Source organism: Macrotis lagotis, chromosome 1 (assembly GCF_037893015.1).
Source record: "Macrotis lagotis isolate mMagLag1 chromosome 1, bilby.v1.9.chrom.fasta, whole genome shotgun sequence".
NCBI lineage: Eukaryota > Metazoa > Chordata > Mammalia > Peramelemorphia > Peramelidae > Macrotis > Macrotis lagotis.
In genome coordinates, this window is record NC_133658.1 from 370,908,022 (window position 1) to 370,925,390 (window position 17,369).

Here is a 17,369-nt window from a genome sequence, read left to right on the forward strand (position 1 = left end):
TGCACAAAAATTATAACATTAATAGAAAGAACAATAAAACAAAACTGAACTATATCTAATTATAATGACCAATCTTGGTCCTGAAGGAGAGTTGAGAAAATACAGCTTTCCCCATTCATTTGAGAAATAGATTATGAGCATAAAATATATGTGTGTATATTTATATATGTGTGTATGCATATATATTGAAGTAGTAGTAGTAGCAGAAGTAGTAGTAGTAGAAGTAGTAGTAGCATCAACAGTAGCAGCAACAGCTAATATTTATATAGTTTCCTATATATACTTGGCACATAATTTACAATTATTATCTCATTTGATCATCACAAAATTCATTTTATATATGAGAAAATTGAAGCAAACAAAGGTTAAATGATTTGCCCAGAGTTACAATTTGTAATTATCTGAGGCTAGATTGGAATCAGAATATTACATGTATTATCAAAAATTTATATGATGGGGCAGCTAGGTGACCGGGGAGGCTAGGTAGTGCAGTGGATAGAACACTGGCCCTGGAGTCAGGAGTACCTGAGTTCAAATTCGGCCTAAAATACTTAATAGTTACATAGCTGTGTGGCCTTGGCCAAGCTACTTAACCCCATTGCCTTGCAAAAAAAAATTATATGATGCTTGTTTTGATGAACTTTTTTATTTTTTCTTATTTCATTTTTAATCTTTTGACTTTTTTTCATTTATAAGGATGACTCTAGGTTGAAGAGGGAGGAGGGATATATTTGGAAATGAATGTGATGTGAAAACAAAAGCATCAATAAAAGTAAGATAAAAAATTTTTGAAACTTCAGTAAGGATGAACCAGCCAGAGGAATGTAATGAACCAAAACAGCTGCCTTTCATTCACCCCAGTCCCCTGACCACACTGTTGGAAGCTTTGCTCTTCTTGTTCCCAGCAACCATTGAACCTGAGAAAAAGCCACAAAACACTCTCATCCCACAGGGATATGAAAAAGGAAGTAAAAGAAGTTCCATTTCCAGCCTTCAAATAGTCCAGAGCCCTAGAACCTGGGGGGATGTGGGGAAGAAAGGTGATTTCAATGCAAACATTTCCCCCCTACTCTTTTTGAAAGTGTCTCTGACTCTACTTCCTGACTCTGACATTCAAGATTCTAGCTCTGCACTATCTGACCAGCCTTCTCATACTGCTCCCCTTCATATATTCTTCATTTTAGAGAATTCAGGCTACTTCCTATACTCTGGTCTTGCCTTGACTTCCCATCATAGGGCTTTTACTCCACCTTTCCTCTAGATTTGGAAACTTTTTCCTTCCCCTCTGATCCCTCAAAAGATATATTAAATTGAACCCTCATTGGCATCATTCTCTTCCCTAAAGGTCCAACTCAGATGACATGTCTTCCACAAAGTCTTCACTGAACTCCCTATTCCTCTCCAGCTAAAAATAATATCTTGCTCCTCACATTTCTTCTCCTTAGTCCTCTCCTTTTTGGCATCACAAATTTGTACCACAAATCATTTCTATACATATTTTCTCCCTCATTAGGCTGTAAACTCCTCCAAAGAAGGGTCTGAATGCTTGGAGGGGAGCAACTTCAATCCAAGGAGAGAACTTTTCACATAGCAGGCCCTAAATATATATTTGATAAATTGAGTTATTGAAGGGAAAGCATCTCTATGCAGCTTACATCGATTAAAAAGCATAAAACTTCAATGAAAACATTTAACAAAGAGATGCTATTGAGGAAAACTCAAGTCTTTCAAAGTTTGCTCTTGATAAGAAAAAAAAAGTGTGAAATGAAGGCATGTTATTGCATTTCTAAAGGTACCCAAGAGCATTCCAGAATCCCAGAGTGGAAAGGGACTTCAGAGATCTACCAGTCAGAGGTCATCCAGTCCTAACTGAGAGGCAATCTTGCCTCTATAAATAACAAGACAACCAAAGAAGAACCTAGATATTTTCACCTGAGTCAAGGAACGGAAAGCTTGTATGTTTGGGGGTGGGAAGGAAGGAGAGAGTGTCAGTTCATCTGGGATGGAAGGTAAGGTAAGGCTGGAAGATAAGAAGCAAGTACCAGTGGAGAGGAGTTGAGGGTACAAGCCACTGCGGGGGGGGGGGGGGGGTGCATCCTAGCACACCATAAGGTTTTTATACTAAAAATGGGGCCATGGAGAGGGGAAAAATATGTCACCACAGCAGAAAGCAGAGCTGGGCAGGGGAAAAAAGGGTCTTTCAAATAACATCGGTTGTGGTTCCTAACGTCACTTGGATAGAGAGGTTAAGTTTGTAGGAAGGTTCTGTCAGCTCCCTCTATATTATATTCCCTCAGATAAAACCCAGCTATCTGCCCTAGTTATGGTTTTGAAATTCTTAAATGATGCTCTTTCTTCCCTGGCGAAATCTTCTCTATAACATGAAGTTGTGAATGAAGGCTAGCCAAATAATCCAGTTCAAAACACATTTTTGTCCAGTTCAAAACACATTTATATGGAGATACTGTAGACTGTTTTTCTTTTTTCATTTGGATTAATTTCCTAATTTTCCATTTTACTTTGCCTAGAGACAGCTGGGGTAAATTGAAAAAAAAAAGCACCATATCCATAGTCAGAGAACCCAGACTAGAATCCTAGGAACACAGAACAGAAAACACCAGAGCTGGGACCTACCTTAGAATACAGAACTTCAGAGCTGCGATGTACCTTAGAACACAGAATGTCAGAACTAGGAGGGACTTCTGAAGACATTAGTCCAACCTCTGTCCTCAAATAAGAAGTTCTCTACTACATCATCCCAAGCAAATGGACATTCATTCTCTCACTGAAGATTCCTCAGGGAGGGGAACTCAACTACCTCATAGTACTTTTGGGTACTATGCAAGGTTTTCCCCTTGAATTCTTGTCCATTTTTTGAGTTGGATAGTGCTATTCTTGAGATGAGTATATGACTGGAAAGGGCTTTTATCTCGTTGAAAGGTTTCTTATAAAACTTATCTAACTAAATATATGAGGTAATTGAGGTGTCATCTTTTAGGTAAGAAGAAACGAATTTCAGATATTGCTCAGGAAAGAATTGGAATCTTCTAATAGGTAGCATGGAGTGTTCAAGAGCTCTGAACTCAGAGTAAGGAAATTGTTTTCCATTTATCATATATATGATATGTGATATATATATATAACATATAAATATATATACATACATACATATATATATATGCACACACTTTATCCACACATAGTTATTTTCATGTTGTTATTCCCATTAGAATGTGAGCTGCTTGAGAGCAGGGAAATGTTTTTGCCATTCCAATCAATTGATGTGCAAATGTGCTGGGAAGACAAAAAGACACCAAAGACATCCCTTGGCCTCAAAGAGCTTACAATCTAATGGTTTCTTTGTATCTCCAATGCTTAGGACACTGTTTGGCACATAGCAGGGTCTTCACAGATGTTTCATAACTGTCTGAATTCCAGTGACTCTGAGGCACATCAGAGGCATCAATACTATCTGTGTGATTGCAGACAAGGCATTTTACCTTGCTGATCATCATCTATGAAATGGGAATAATTCAGTAAGGGAATATAGACCTCCAAGTCCTATATTTTTACAAAAGCTATTGATATTATTTTGCATTAGTAATGAGAGAAAAACACAATTGGAGGTAAGTAAAGATGGGGGAATCCAGACCTGTGATTTCATCTTTGAGGAAGAATTCCTTTCACCAGAACAGATCAGTAACTTGTCTTATCAGGCTCTCAGATTTTCTGGATTTCCTGAGAAGTTAAATGACTGGTCCATAATTGCACAGCTTATGAGTCTTGAAACAAAGTCTTCCTGAGTCTAAAGTCAGACTTCTATCCATTAATGTTCCGTGTTTAATAACAACACAGCCACACCTTGAAGTTTACTTGAGGGTAATCTTGATGTTTACAAAGCACCTTACAAAACATCAAGTGATCATCACAAGAACACTGTGATTCATGAGCCATGATACCATAGATATAGAGCTGAAAGGGGCCTAAGGAGTCATCTAGGCTGCCATTTTACAGAAGAGCAAACAACCCCAGGGAACTTAAAGGCTTTACCTAAGATCACATAACTAATAAGGAATAGGGTTGGGATTTGAATCCAGACCCTATAAGAACAAATCTGGTCCTTTCCCCAATCTCTCTTATCTATTGATTCCATTTTACAGATAAAAACAAAAACTAAGGTTATAAGAAATTAGGTGACTTGTTTATAATCACTTTGGTAATAAGTGCCAAGGGAAGGAGTCACACTTAGGTCTTTCCTGAATTCAATTCTATTAGACTTCCTACTATTCCACAGCCCTGAATTGTTTCCAGCAAGTCTCATAATGAGAAAAGAAGAAAATAAACCTCCTTTAGAGAGGCCACAGTGAAGCTCGGGAAGCTTCCAATTCATTTTGCTAATTCCATGTGAGACAGAGATGATTTTAGAAAATTATACCAATTATCCCAGATCCTTAACAAATTGCCTATTTTACCCATTTTCCAAGTTACCAAAATAAGCCTACCATTTGTTGTTGGAAAAGGGTTATTTGATTTAAAAAGAAAAAAAGCCCTTTGGGTTTCTCAAATAAGGAGACTTGTTGTCTATGACCAGAGACCCTCTTAATTGTATAACAAGACAGAACACTATTCTTGTAATATAACTTATAACTCATCCTCTCACATGAAGTCACATAATGTACAGCATTAAGACCTCACTGACATTAAGCCATAAGCCTCTATGCCTCATTTAATCATGAGAGATTCCACCAAAAAAAAGACACACGATGCAGTGACTCGAGGCAGCTCTGATTCTGTTCTCACACATGGCAAATCCTTGCCTGGGGTATATCACCTCTATAAAATTCAGCAATTGGACTGTGTGATCTCCAAGGTCCTACCCAACTCTACCATTTTCACAGGACTATAGAAGATCAGAGTTGGAAAGAGACCTCAAAGAGTATCTATTCCACACCCCAGGCAGGACCTGGAATCCCCTCTAAACATTCTTCAAGTGGCCATTCAGACTCTGCTTGAAAAACTCCAGTGAATCCTGATTGTGTACATATATAAACAGTTCACCTGAACAGTTTTTGGGAGGTTGCAGCATGTGGATCACTTGGAGAATTATGAATTGTAGTGAGTTAAAGCAAGTACATTAAGATCATCCTCAATATCATGAGCCCCCAGGATCAGCAAGTTGTCTGTAGAGAAGCAAATTGGCTCAGATCAGAAGAATGAAATGAGCAGAGCCAAGAGAATGTTATATACAGTAATAGCAATATTATTTTTAAAACTTTTGTGAATAAGTCATTTTGACTGTAAAAGACTTCTGCTAACTGCATCCAGAGAAAGACCTGATAAATAGAAGTATGTATAAAATGATTTTACACAATATATGTGCACATATATACATATAATTATAGAGACACATATCTGTTTCTAGTGGTAGCCATCTCTGGTGGGGGAAAGGAAGAAAAAAGGAATTTACATGATAATTTTATTATATATTTAAAAGGAAAACAACAACAGCAAAAAGAATAATAAGTTATACATAATAGATTTGCAGTTTCATGAGCAACCATTTTTAATTATTCTGTGCTATAGAAATGCTTGTTTTATTCCATAAACTAAAAATTAAATAATTTAAAATTTAAAAAAAGAAATGGAGCAGGTCAAAGTTCCCATTTCAAACAGTAACGGGATTAGGCCCTTGAGTAGCCCTTATACTTTCAGCCTAGACAAGATAGAGAGACCTAGTCCTTAAAAAAAGATAACATTGAATAAAGAGGAACCCACTACCTCCCGAAATAGTTCTTTCCCCTCTAGCATAGTTTTAATCATGAGAAATGTTTCCTTATTTCAAACCTTCTACATGACTTCTACCCTTTGCTACTAGTTCTACCATCTGGGAATCTGATTCCTCTACTTCATGACTGACCTTAATGTCCCATTTCAATTATCTCTACAAAAGGAATATAAGGGCAGAGACTGTTTCATTTTTGTCATTATTCCCCCTAGCATCTAACACATGACACATGAAACATGTATTGCTTAAGCAATCCTTGTTGGCTGATTGTATGATTCTCCAAGTTTAATGTGAATCCTTTCAAGCAATCCTACTATGAATGTTGTCTCCAGTCTCCTCACTATTTTGATAACAAGATCAATAACAGCTTACTACTATCCTTTCTAAACTCAACACAGTCCTTCCCATGCAATTCTTCCTAGTGTAGACTATGGTGCAATTAGCTTCTCACTTTCTCTGGATACTATGCCTCTTTTGAAGATGTCTAAAATCCAGTTTATTTCTTTTTAATCTGCTGTAATACAGTAGTGAATATGACCCAGAATGAGTGTATAGTCTACTCAGTTTCCAGATATTTTCACATGAACTGTTGCCTAGATATGTCTCCATTACTATACATTTGAGAAATTGATTTTTTTACCTCTATGTAGTAGTTTACATCTATCTTTCTTCATTTTATCTTTAAACTTAATCATTTCATCTAGTCAAAATCTTTTCAGATCCTGATTCTGTCATCCAACTTCTTAAGTATCCTCAAATTCAATCCATCCACAAATTTGAAAAACATACCATTTCTATTATCATCCATGACACCAGTGAAAATAGTGAGCAGCAGTGTCCAAAGGCAAGGAGCTGGGGTTCTCCACTACATACCTCCATACAAGTTCATTTTGACACAAAAGTAGCAAAATTCAATGAGAATGATGGTATATTCCATTAAGATCATACCAAGAAAGTTGGTAAAAAAAAAAATGACAAGAAACAGAAAAAGACTATATTAAAATAGTAGTGGAAAGATAGATCTGCTATGTACTGTTGGTGGAGTTCTGGATTAGTATAATCAGTCTGAAACTTGGAACTATTTACAAAGTATAAGTAAAACAACAAGAACCTTTGACACAGAAATTCTATTGTTAGACATATACCCCAAGGGAAAAAAAAAACAAACAAATGAACATAGAATTGGAGAAGAAAGGAGGAGAAAGACAAAGAAAAGGAGAAGGAAAGGGGAAGGAAAGGGGAAGGAAAGGGGAAGGAAAGGGGAAAGAAAGGAGAAGGAAAGGAGAAGGAGAAGGAGAAGGAGAAGGAGGAGAAGGAGAAGGAAAAGGAAAAGGAAAAGGAAAGGGGAAAAGGAAAGGGAAAGGGAAAGGGAAAGGGAAAGGGACAGGGAAAGGGAAAGGGAAAGGGAAAGGGAAAGGGAAAGGGAAAGGGAAAGGGAAAGGGAAAGGGAAAGGGAAAGGGAAAGGAAAGGAAAGGAAAGGAAAGGAAAGGAAAGGAAAGGAAAGGAAAGGAAAGGAAAGGAAAGGAAAGGAAAGGAAAGGAAAGGAAAGGAAAGGAAAGGAAAGGAAGGTTAAGGGAAGGAGGGAGGAAGGGAGGGAGGGAGAGAGGGAGGAAGGGAGGGAGGAAGGAAGGCATTCCATATATTCCAAAACATTTTTAGCATTTTTTTGTGTGGTTTCAAAGAACTGGTAACAAAGTGCATGTCAATTAATTGAGGAATGACTAAACAAAGTGTGCCCATGAATGCAATGGAATATTACTGTGCTCTAAGAAACAAGGGACATAAAAACTATATAGACTTATGGGACGACTTAAATGAAATTGATGCAAGGTAAAGTAAGCAGTCCCAAGAAAACAATTTACTCAATGACTATATAAATGTAAATGGAAAGAACAAACATCACAAAGCAAGAGAGACTGAATGCTATAAAAATTTAAAGACTGGGGGCTGCTGGGTGGTGCAGTGGATAGAGCACCGGCCCTGGAGTCAGGAGGTCCTGAGTTCAAAAATGACCTCAGACACTTAATAATTACCTAGCTGTGTGGCCTTGGAAAGCCACTTAACCCCATTTGCCTTGCAAAAACCTAAAAAAAAAAAATTTAAAGACTGAAATGAGCAGAACCAAAAGAACAATATATGTAATGACAACAACAAAAACAAGCAACTTTGAAAGCTGTAAGAGGTCAATGCTATGAACATACTTGATTACAGAGGATCAAGGATAAAATGCATTATCCATTATTTTCCATTGGGGTAGTGGAGTGGGAGGAAAAGAAAATATAACATTCTTAAGGTTGTTGTTTTTTTTAAATAGAGAATTGGGAGCAAGGTCCTACAGATGCAAATTGTTGCTTGTGCTTTCAGATGAGTCACTGTATTCATAGTTTTACTTAACTGTTTTACTTTGTTACAAGAGGGCTTCTCATGAAGTGGGAGTAATCTGTTAATGTTTGTAAAGTAAAAACAAAACATCAATAAAACTAAAGTGAAAAGGAGGAGGAACGTGTTATGGGGGTGGTGATAATAATGATAAAGTTGGCACCAATGGTGAAATACTAGGAGTCACCTTTCACTGCTTCTTTGCAAAGGTCAGGGTTAATGAATATGAAGCATTGCATTGTAACAGGTTTCCCCCTTCCCTCTCTTTAACTTTTTCTGACTTTTTTTCTCTATTCTTCCTTTTCCTCTAAATTTTTTGTTATAAAGGGTGACTCTCTGGGAAGTAAAAAGAAAATTATAGCAAAAACTAGGTGATAAAAAAGATATCAATAAAATTATTTTTTTAAAAGTTCATGTCCAGAACTTTACATTGCAATTGAGTTGAAATTGATAAAGAGAACTAAGAATAAAAAAAAAAGACTTTTAAAATCTATGCAGCTAGAAAAATGACGCTGATAATACTCATATGAACCTTCTCAGTTAATAGAGCAGGTAGAGAGAGCTTTTATAGTTGAAGCACAGGAGAAAGCTGAATTTGAAGATAAAATATGGTGTAAAAATGGAGTCAATAGAAAAAAAGGGAAATGGAATGGGAGAAAGAAAAAGGAGAGGGGGAATAGTCCAAGATATTTCATATAAGATTTTTTTTATTACAATGAGCTATTGCAATGATATGGAAGGGGGGAGGCAAGGGGGAATGAGGGAAACTTTGCTCTCATCAGAGATGGCTAGGAGAGGAAACAGCAAAAATACTCAATGGGGTATAGGCATCTGGAGTAAGAAGGAGTGGGGAGCAGGGAGAAGGGGTGGGGATGTGAATAAAGGAGGAGAGGATGGACCATGGGGGGCGAGTGGCCAGATATAACACATTTTCTTTCTTACTTCTTGCAAGGGGCTGGGAATGGAAGGCCTGCCCAGGACCACAGAGCCAGGTGGATTCTGGGCCTAAGGGGTGGTATGGGGGCTTCGGGCTTCTTGGCCTCAGGACCAGGGATCTGTCTGCTGTGCCACTCAGTGACCCTACAGCAGAGTCATAGTGAAAGGAGACAGAAAATAGAGTCCATGGTAGTGGAGAAATAAGAAAGGAGGGAGTTGCAATCAGCAGTGGCAACAGTGGAAAAATATGGAAATAACTTTTGTGATAGACTTATCATAAAGAATGAGATCCACCCATGACAGAGTTGTTGGTGTTGGAACAAAGATTCAAGCACATTTTTTGTTATGATTATTTGGGGGAGGGTGCAGGGCAAGTAGGCCTGGATGGCCTGCCTGGGGCCACATAGCAGGGTGATCTTTGGGTGTCTGGGGCCGGATTTGGACCCGGGTGCTCCTGGATCTAGGGCCAATGCTCTGTCTGCCACCCAGCCACCCCTACTATTATTACTATTTTATTTTATTTTGGGTCTTTTTTTTCTTTCTTTTTTTTTTTGGTTTTTGCAGGGCAGTGGGGATCGGGTGGCTTGCATGTCACACGGCTGGGTGATTGTTGGGTTTACGAGGCTGGATATGGACTCAGGTGCTCATGGCTCCAGGGCTGGTGTTTCGTCCATTGCGCCACCTGGCCATACCTATAATTATTACTATTATTATTTTTTATTTTAATTTTTTCTCTCCCCTTTACTTTTTTCGCCCAAACAAGTTTATCTATATTCATGGGGGAGGAGGGGTATTTTGTTTACTTGTAAACAAGAATATTTTATTAATGTAATAAAACATTTGTACAAAATGAGAATAAAAAATAAATTTAAAAGAAAAAAATCTATGCGGGGGGGGAATCTATAAGGGATAAAAGGAAAATCAAAGAAGACATAGGGACTGCCCTTTTTTGTGTTCTTCCTCAATTGCCTGCTCTTGTTAGAATCTTTTTTATATCCTTAAGAATTTAATTTGTTCAGTAAGTTTGAACAGTGACATTTTTTTCTCATTGGAATTGTATGCATTTTGCTTCCTCAAGATTTCATTCTAGAAAGTTCTGATCCCTCTCAAGGCAACTTAAACTGTAGAACTTTACAGTATACTATCCTTTCTCTAAACTCTCTGAAATCTGTTTTATGTCACATTCAGATTATACCTAGGTTTCCTCTCTCATGAATTCTAAAATTGTCACTTTTCCCCAACTCTCCCATTAGTTTTATTTCAAAACCAGTTCCTTCTTGGTAGTAAGAATCAAGTCTGGTATAGCAATGCCCATAATTGCTTCTGCCATATTTTGAAACATTAAATTGTCAAACCAAGTAAGCAATTATTAAGTTGCTCTTCTTTTGACAGAGAGAGAAGACTCCAGAAGAAGTCTAAACTATTAAACTCCTCCGTAACTATTCTATCATGCCTCCATGCCAGATTTATAATCTGATGCCCAAATTCCTTATTTATTTCCTCCTTATCCATAAGTGGTCTGTAGTATTCTCCCAGAATAATGTCACTTAGGTTTTCTCTTTCATTGCTATTCACTCAAATGTTCTCCAATAAACTCCCCCACTTCTGGTTTCTAGATTACCTCATATTTATCTTCATCATTGAAAAATACTATCTCTACACCATTTCCACATATTACGATCTTTTTGAAAGTTATGCCTTTCTGTGAACTATTCTAAATATGAGTTATAAGTTTCAGCGAAAATTGAAGGTTGCCTCATTCCATTAGAATCTTACTGACATGCTAGTTCCCTATATATGGAGAAGGGAGTATGGTCATATGAGGCCATATCACTTTAGATTTATTTTGTATATAATCTTATAAGCAAATAAACAAATATAAGCTTTCTGTGGGTATGGACTGTTCCACTTTTTCTAACTCCAGCAGTTAGCCCAGAGCTTGGCTCAGGCTAACTGCTTAATAAAGGCACAATGATTGGTTTATAGATCGGGCATTTTCTACTGTGTGTAACTGATCTTATTTTGTGTTATTCTTTTTCCTACTTTGTACCTGATATTTCCTCTGCCATCTGGCTTCCCAGTTTAAAGTTATTCAATAATAAATATTTATTAAGCATCTACTTTGTGCTAAAAATTGTGCTAAGAACTAGAAAAATAAAAGAAAAGTAAACCAAAAGATTCCACTTCTCAGGAATTCACAGTTTAATGTGGCAGACAACATGCAAAAACTACATACAGATAAGATATCTATGGGGAAAATGGAAGATAATCAGTAGAGGCAAGGCACTAGAATTAATGGGAATCAGGAAAAGATTCCTGTAGAAGGTAGGATTTTTTTTTTAGGTTTTTGCAAGGCAAATGGGGTTAAGTGGCTTGCCCAAGGTCACACAGCTAGGTAATTATTAAGTGTCTGATACCAGATTTGAACCCAGGTATTCGTGACTCCAAGGCTGGTGCTTTATCCACTCTGCCACCTAGCCGCCCTAGAAGGTAGGATTTAAATGAAACTTGAAGGAAACCAGGAAAGGCAGAAAGAGATGAGGAGGAAAAGGAAAGAAATTCCCCTCCTTCAATTTTGTAAGTCTCTACACATTTGTTTAACCTGCCTTCATTTGGTATACTATATCACAACCAAATAGCACATTATGATTATATTTTTTAAGCCAGGACACCATGTTCTTAAGCAGTTGTGTACTTCCTAAATTTCCCTTTCTCTTTTTGAAGCCCCTACTTTCTATCAGTTGTTTTTCAGTCCAATGTTGTTCAGTCTCTTTATGACCCTTTAAGGGGTTTTCTTAGCAAAGATATTAGAGAAGTTTGACATTTCCTTCTCTAGTAGATTAAGGCAAACAGAGGTTAAATGAATCACTCAGACACACCAAGTAAGTTTCTAAGGACAGTTTTGAAATCAGGTCTTCTGACTCCAGTCTCAGTCCTCTATCCACTGAGCTATCTGGCTGGTTCTACTATCCATCAGTAGTTATGAGGAAAACTTTGCAGATGCTCTTATGGTTCTCCATTCCTTTAGAACCTCTAGCAATGACTTTTAAGTTCCTTCTAGTGATATCATTCACCTTAACATAAATCATTACAAGTGAACAGTATGAGTATGATTCTCTAAGTAAAGAAAGAATGAATATCTCTATTACCTTCTAACAGGAATACTTTTATTTTCACTTTATTAGAAAAAAAATTTATTGAGAAGAACTAGAATGAATTAGGAGACTTAGAGACAAGGTTCCACTCTCTTCCATAGGCATACCTCAGGGGAAAGGGAATAGGGAAAGTCTTTTAGCAAAACTGATTCTCAGCAACCAGGTCATCAATGCTGTTTCCTGTTTGTTCTACATGTCTCATCCAGGACTCATCCAGACAATGAGCTCATGTAGTTGAGGTCACTCCAGAGGCAGCCCAGGGATTACCTATGAGATACATCCAACAGCTTGCCTTCCCCAAACAGAAGGCACATCACTGGAGTCTAAAACATACATGAATGGACCAGGAGACTCAGACTGTTGGGCTCATGTTGTCTTGCTTTCCTGGAGGCCCTGCCTCATCCACTTGACCAGACTGACTCTCTAACAACAGGATTATGTTAGCCAGTTTAAATATGAGTAAGAGCTGCTGTTCTCCACTACTTGAGCATGCTGCAACATTATAACCTCAACTAAAACATCAGTACTGGTGCCCCTGCCCAGGATCCCAGTTCCATCTGCTTCCTCTGAGGCCAGTACAGGAATCTCTCCTATGGTTGTACTGCCTCCCTGCTGTGCTTACATCTGGGCTCAAGGTCTAGGTTCTACTGCAAGTCAGTTACCTGAGTTCAGATGGGAATAATTTACCTCTCTATGTCTCAGAATCATCCCAGTTCTACCATTCTATGCCTTAAAGTCCCTATCATCTCTGATATTCTATGATTCTGTGAAATGAGGCAGCTGGATGATGAGTTTTCCTATTCCTGCCACCCTTGATCTCTATGGCCTAGAACCCATGTACAGAGCTGAAAAGGGCTTGCAAAGAGAGATTTTCAATTTTAAAGAACAAAGGTCAATGGACATTTAGAAAAGATGGAAAAGAATAAACAAAGATCCCCAATACCATCTATCACTGTATGTGTTATATTGAAAATTCTAATATGAAATACTGAAATCATTATAGGTGTTTCTATTGCCTACCAAATAAAGTTGAACTTCTTTGCCTTATATTCCAGACCCTCTGTAACCTGGCCACACCCTGTGTTTCCAGAATAATCTCCACTGATTTCCTCCATGCACCCTGGAGCCATGCTCTCTCATAGTCAAACTGAACTATTCTATTGTCTCCCTTTTATTTCATGCTCTCTTTCATCAGTCAGACGGAACAGTGAATGGAAAACTGGACCAGTAATCAGGAAGACCTGAGTTCCAATCCAGTCTCAGACATTTACTGGCTGTGTGACCTTGGGCAAATCACTTAATCAGTTTTCAACAGTTTCTCTATCTCTAAAAGAAGAAAAATAATAGCACCTACCTCTCAGTTATCACAAGAGAATCAATTGGGGCGGCTAGGTGGCGTAGTGGATAAAATACCGGCCCTGGAGTCAGGAGTACCTGGGCTCAAATGCGGTCAGACACTTAATAATTACCTAGCTGTGTGGCCTTGGGCAAGCCACTTAACCCCGTTTGCCTTGCAAAAAAAAAAACTAAAAAAAAAAGAGAATCAATTAAGATCATAAACATAAAGCAATTAGCCCAGTGCCATTAAATACCTAGTATCTATTATATAAATATTATTATTTATTATATATCTATAAGGTCCTTAACACAGTGTCTAATGCAGAGAAGGCTTTCAATAAATGCTTGTTCTCCACTCTTCCTCCCTTTATCTGATAAATTCTCCTTCCTCATCTTTGTATACTGAATTTCTTCACATCCTTTAAAGTGCAATTCAAATGGCACCTCCTCCAGAGAACCTTCTCTGATACTCTCAAGTTTCTATATTGTGCTAGGCACTGAAGAAAAAAGTGAGCTAATACTTCCCTTTGAGGAGTTTACATTTTATCAGAAGAGACAAGCTATACATACCTAAACAGAGCTGGTCCTAACAGAGAGGTAATGTGGAATAGTTGGAAGAAAACTGACTTCAAAGTCTGAGAAGGGGGGGCTTCAAGTCCCACACCTAACATATTGTCTATGGACAAGTCACTTGACTTTCCAATGCACTAGCCAACTTTCCAAGGCTAGATAAAGTGCCAGACTGAAGCTGGTAAAGAGGGGTGGGGAATAATTTTTTTCTGCCAAGCACCATTCAGATATTTATAACATCACTTGCAGGCTATATTTAGTCAAACATTTAATTAAGTAACCCCTAAAAATCTCCTAGATTTATTGAATTTTGAGTCCTGTCTGCAGTTGCCTCAGCAAGGCCACACCAATACTGCCCTTGAGCCAGGGGTTCCCCATCCCTGTGGTAGAGGAAGTTTTGTTCTCTAGAAGTTCCTTTTATTGATGAAATCACAGGTCACATCCCTATCCTCATCATATATGTAAAATATTGAGAGAGAGAGAGAGAGAGAGAGAGAGAGAGAGAGAGAAGAGAAGAGAAAGATTGATTTTTGGAAAGATTAGCAGTTGGGGGATCAGAAAAGGCCTCATATGTAAGTTATCTTTTAAATTGGCTTTAAAGGAAACCTAGGAATTCCATGAGACAGAGGTGAAGGAGTGTCTCCCATGCATAGTGGACAGATGCTTGTGGAAAGTCCCAGAGATGGGAGATAAAATGTCTTGTTTGAAGAACAGCAAAGCCAGTTTGACTGAACCAAATAGTGCCAAAAGGGAGTTATTATAATCAAATCCTGGAAAAGTTATAATGACCTATCTTCCCCACTCAGACTTCAATGAGGTCTTACCCATGGTCACAAAGTCAATACACAAGAGGGACAGGATTTAATTTTGATCCCTTTACAACACACATCTATGTGTTTTCTTTCTTGTATTGCTACTAAACAAATATGCTCTATGAGGTCTGGGACTGTCCTAATTAAGGTAAACTTAATAGTTTTCTCAGAGCTAATCACATTTCTCTGAATTCTGATGAAATGAACCTCATAGTTCTCTTTCTGTTGTCAGTGAGATCCTTTGGGGATCTATCTTTGTTTTCTTTGATCTTTGGGTCTCTAAAGATCACTCTGGGTCAAGATTTTTAACCAATAGTCCCTGAACTTGTTTTAAAAATATTTTTGTGGGAAGCACTACATCTAAAGCCCAGAAATGAAAAAGAGAGAGATTAATACAGCAGGAAGAAATATGGGGGAAGCAGTTACCAGCAGAGCAGTGCCTGTCGCTGGAACAGAAGGCGTAGTTCTAATGAAAGATATGGAGCAGAGACATTTCATAGTCCTCAAAGTTCTGACAGCAATACTAGAGCCTTTTCATCAGCTTCCAGCTCAAATTCAAGCTCTTTAGTGCCAGAACTGCTAGGATTTTACTTTGATCTCAAAAAGAACTATTATTTCCACTTGCTTCCTGGACATAACAACTGCAACCCCCTCACAAGGGAGATCATCCAGCACAAGGAGAGAGAGAACAGAAGATTGAAGCTTTTAGAGGAAGAGGATATGCAAAAAAATAAATAAATCAGAATTGGACTGAATCCATTACCCTTCTGGAACAAAAGGCAGTTGGATTTGCTCTATTCTACCAATTAATGCCACCTAGCCCATGAGTTATGTATAAACTGCATGATGAAAATTCAGAGTCCTAAATCCTCTGTTGTGGGAACTGATCACTTCAAACTCATAGTGGTTGACACTGCCTGGAAGAGGATTTTCACATTTAATGATATGGAGAGTGGAGGATGCAATTATATAGCATCATCAATCTTAGAGATTTAAAACTAAAGCTCCCACTATGGAAATGTATGAAAATCTCTAATTTAACAATCACAAGGTAAATTCTCTATGACCTCTCTGACTAATCCAGATTCCCATGTTTTGTTGTCTCATGGACATTGCAGAGACTCTGGGCTGTGCCAGTTTACTTCCTGCTTCATTATTCAACAACACTAGGTTGTTGGCATGCTTTGCAATTTTATGATCTCCACTGCCTGGTTTTGTGAATAGTGCCTGAGAACCCCCCAGGCTAAAAATTGCTTTAGTTAAGGCTTGTTCAGAAGGTCCTGGTAATCAATGCAGTTAATGGTCAGCAGCAGACATTTGGGAACAACAATGATGTACTGCCACAACAGTTTTCCACCTGGGTCCCCTACATTGCCACTTCAGGTGTATCTTCATTATCAATCTGCATCACCAAAATCATAACGGCTAGGCCTGGAAAGCTGCCCACTTAATCCATCACTCAGTTACGACATCTATGTAGGCCTACAAAATGAGTAGCACTGGATGACAGTAGATATGTTTGATAAAATCAAGCTATGGGACCTGAGGGCAAACAAGTGTATGAAACAATATGAGAATCACAATAATGAATATGGCTACCTGTCCCTAAATATACATGAGGAAGAACTTCTAATAGCAATGGGGGCAAGATTGTTAGACAAAGATAAGGAGTGTTTGGGATACTAATCTCATTACAATCCCTTCTCTATCCCATCCTCTGAGGAAGATATCCCTAGTGTAGTTTTTCTCTTCCCATTGGGAAATGCCAGGATTGTTCCTGGTTGTTCAACAGGACTTCTATTTTTCCTATAATTGAATTTACAATAGATCAGAGAAAAACAACACAATAGATCCCAGCCTAATGAAATGAAGATATAGCCAAGTAGATTAAACTCTTTAGTAGAAGGTCTGATAAGATTGACAGTTTTGCCAACCTTGCTGATATATTTTCTTTTCTTTCTTTTTTTTTCTTTAGTTTTTTGCAAGGCAATGGGGTTAAATGGATTGCCCAAGGCCACACAGCTAGGTAATTATTAAGTGTCTGAGGCCGGATTTGAACTCAGGTACTCCTGACTCCAGGGCCAGTGCTCTATCCACTGTGCCACCTAGCCACCCCTGCTAATATATTTTCAATGGATGCTTCCAACTTATTTTTTCTTCTTAACTTTTTTGTGTTAAAAGGTTATAAATCTTGTATTATGTGGGAAAGATACAGATGTATAATCTAATTCTTCTGTGGGGTCAAGATGTGTGTACATCCTTTTCACATTCAAACACAGTTTTCTTTTCATACAAATACTTTCTCCAACAGTGATGGGCAGCAGTGATAACTTATTACGCTAGGTTAGGAATACTTGTCACTTAACTATCAATGAGCTTTTTTCATTTGCAAA

At 38.0% G+C, this 17,369-nt stretch overlaps 1 pseudogene; it reads left to right on the forward strand.

The window, feature by feature from the left end:
- The first annotated feature begins 805 nt into the window (after positions 1-805).
- Positions 806-16,792, forward strand: LOC141500789 (DDB1- and CUL4-associated factor 4 pseudogene; annotated as a pseudogene).
- Positions 16,793-17,369: the final 577 nt, after the last annotated feature.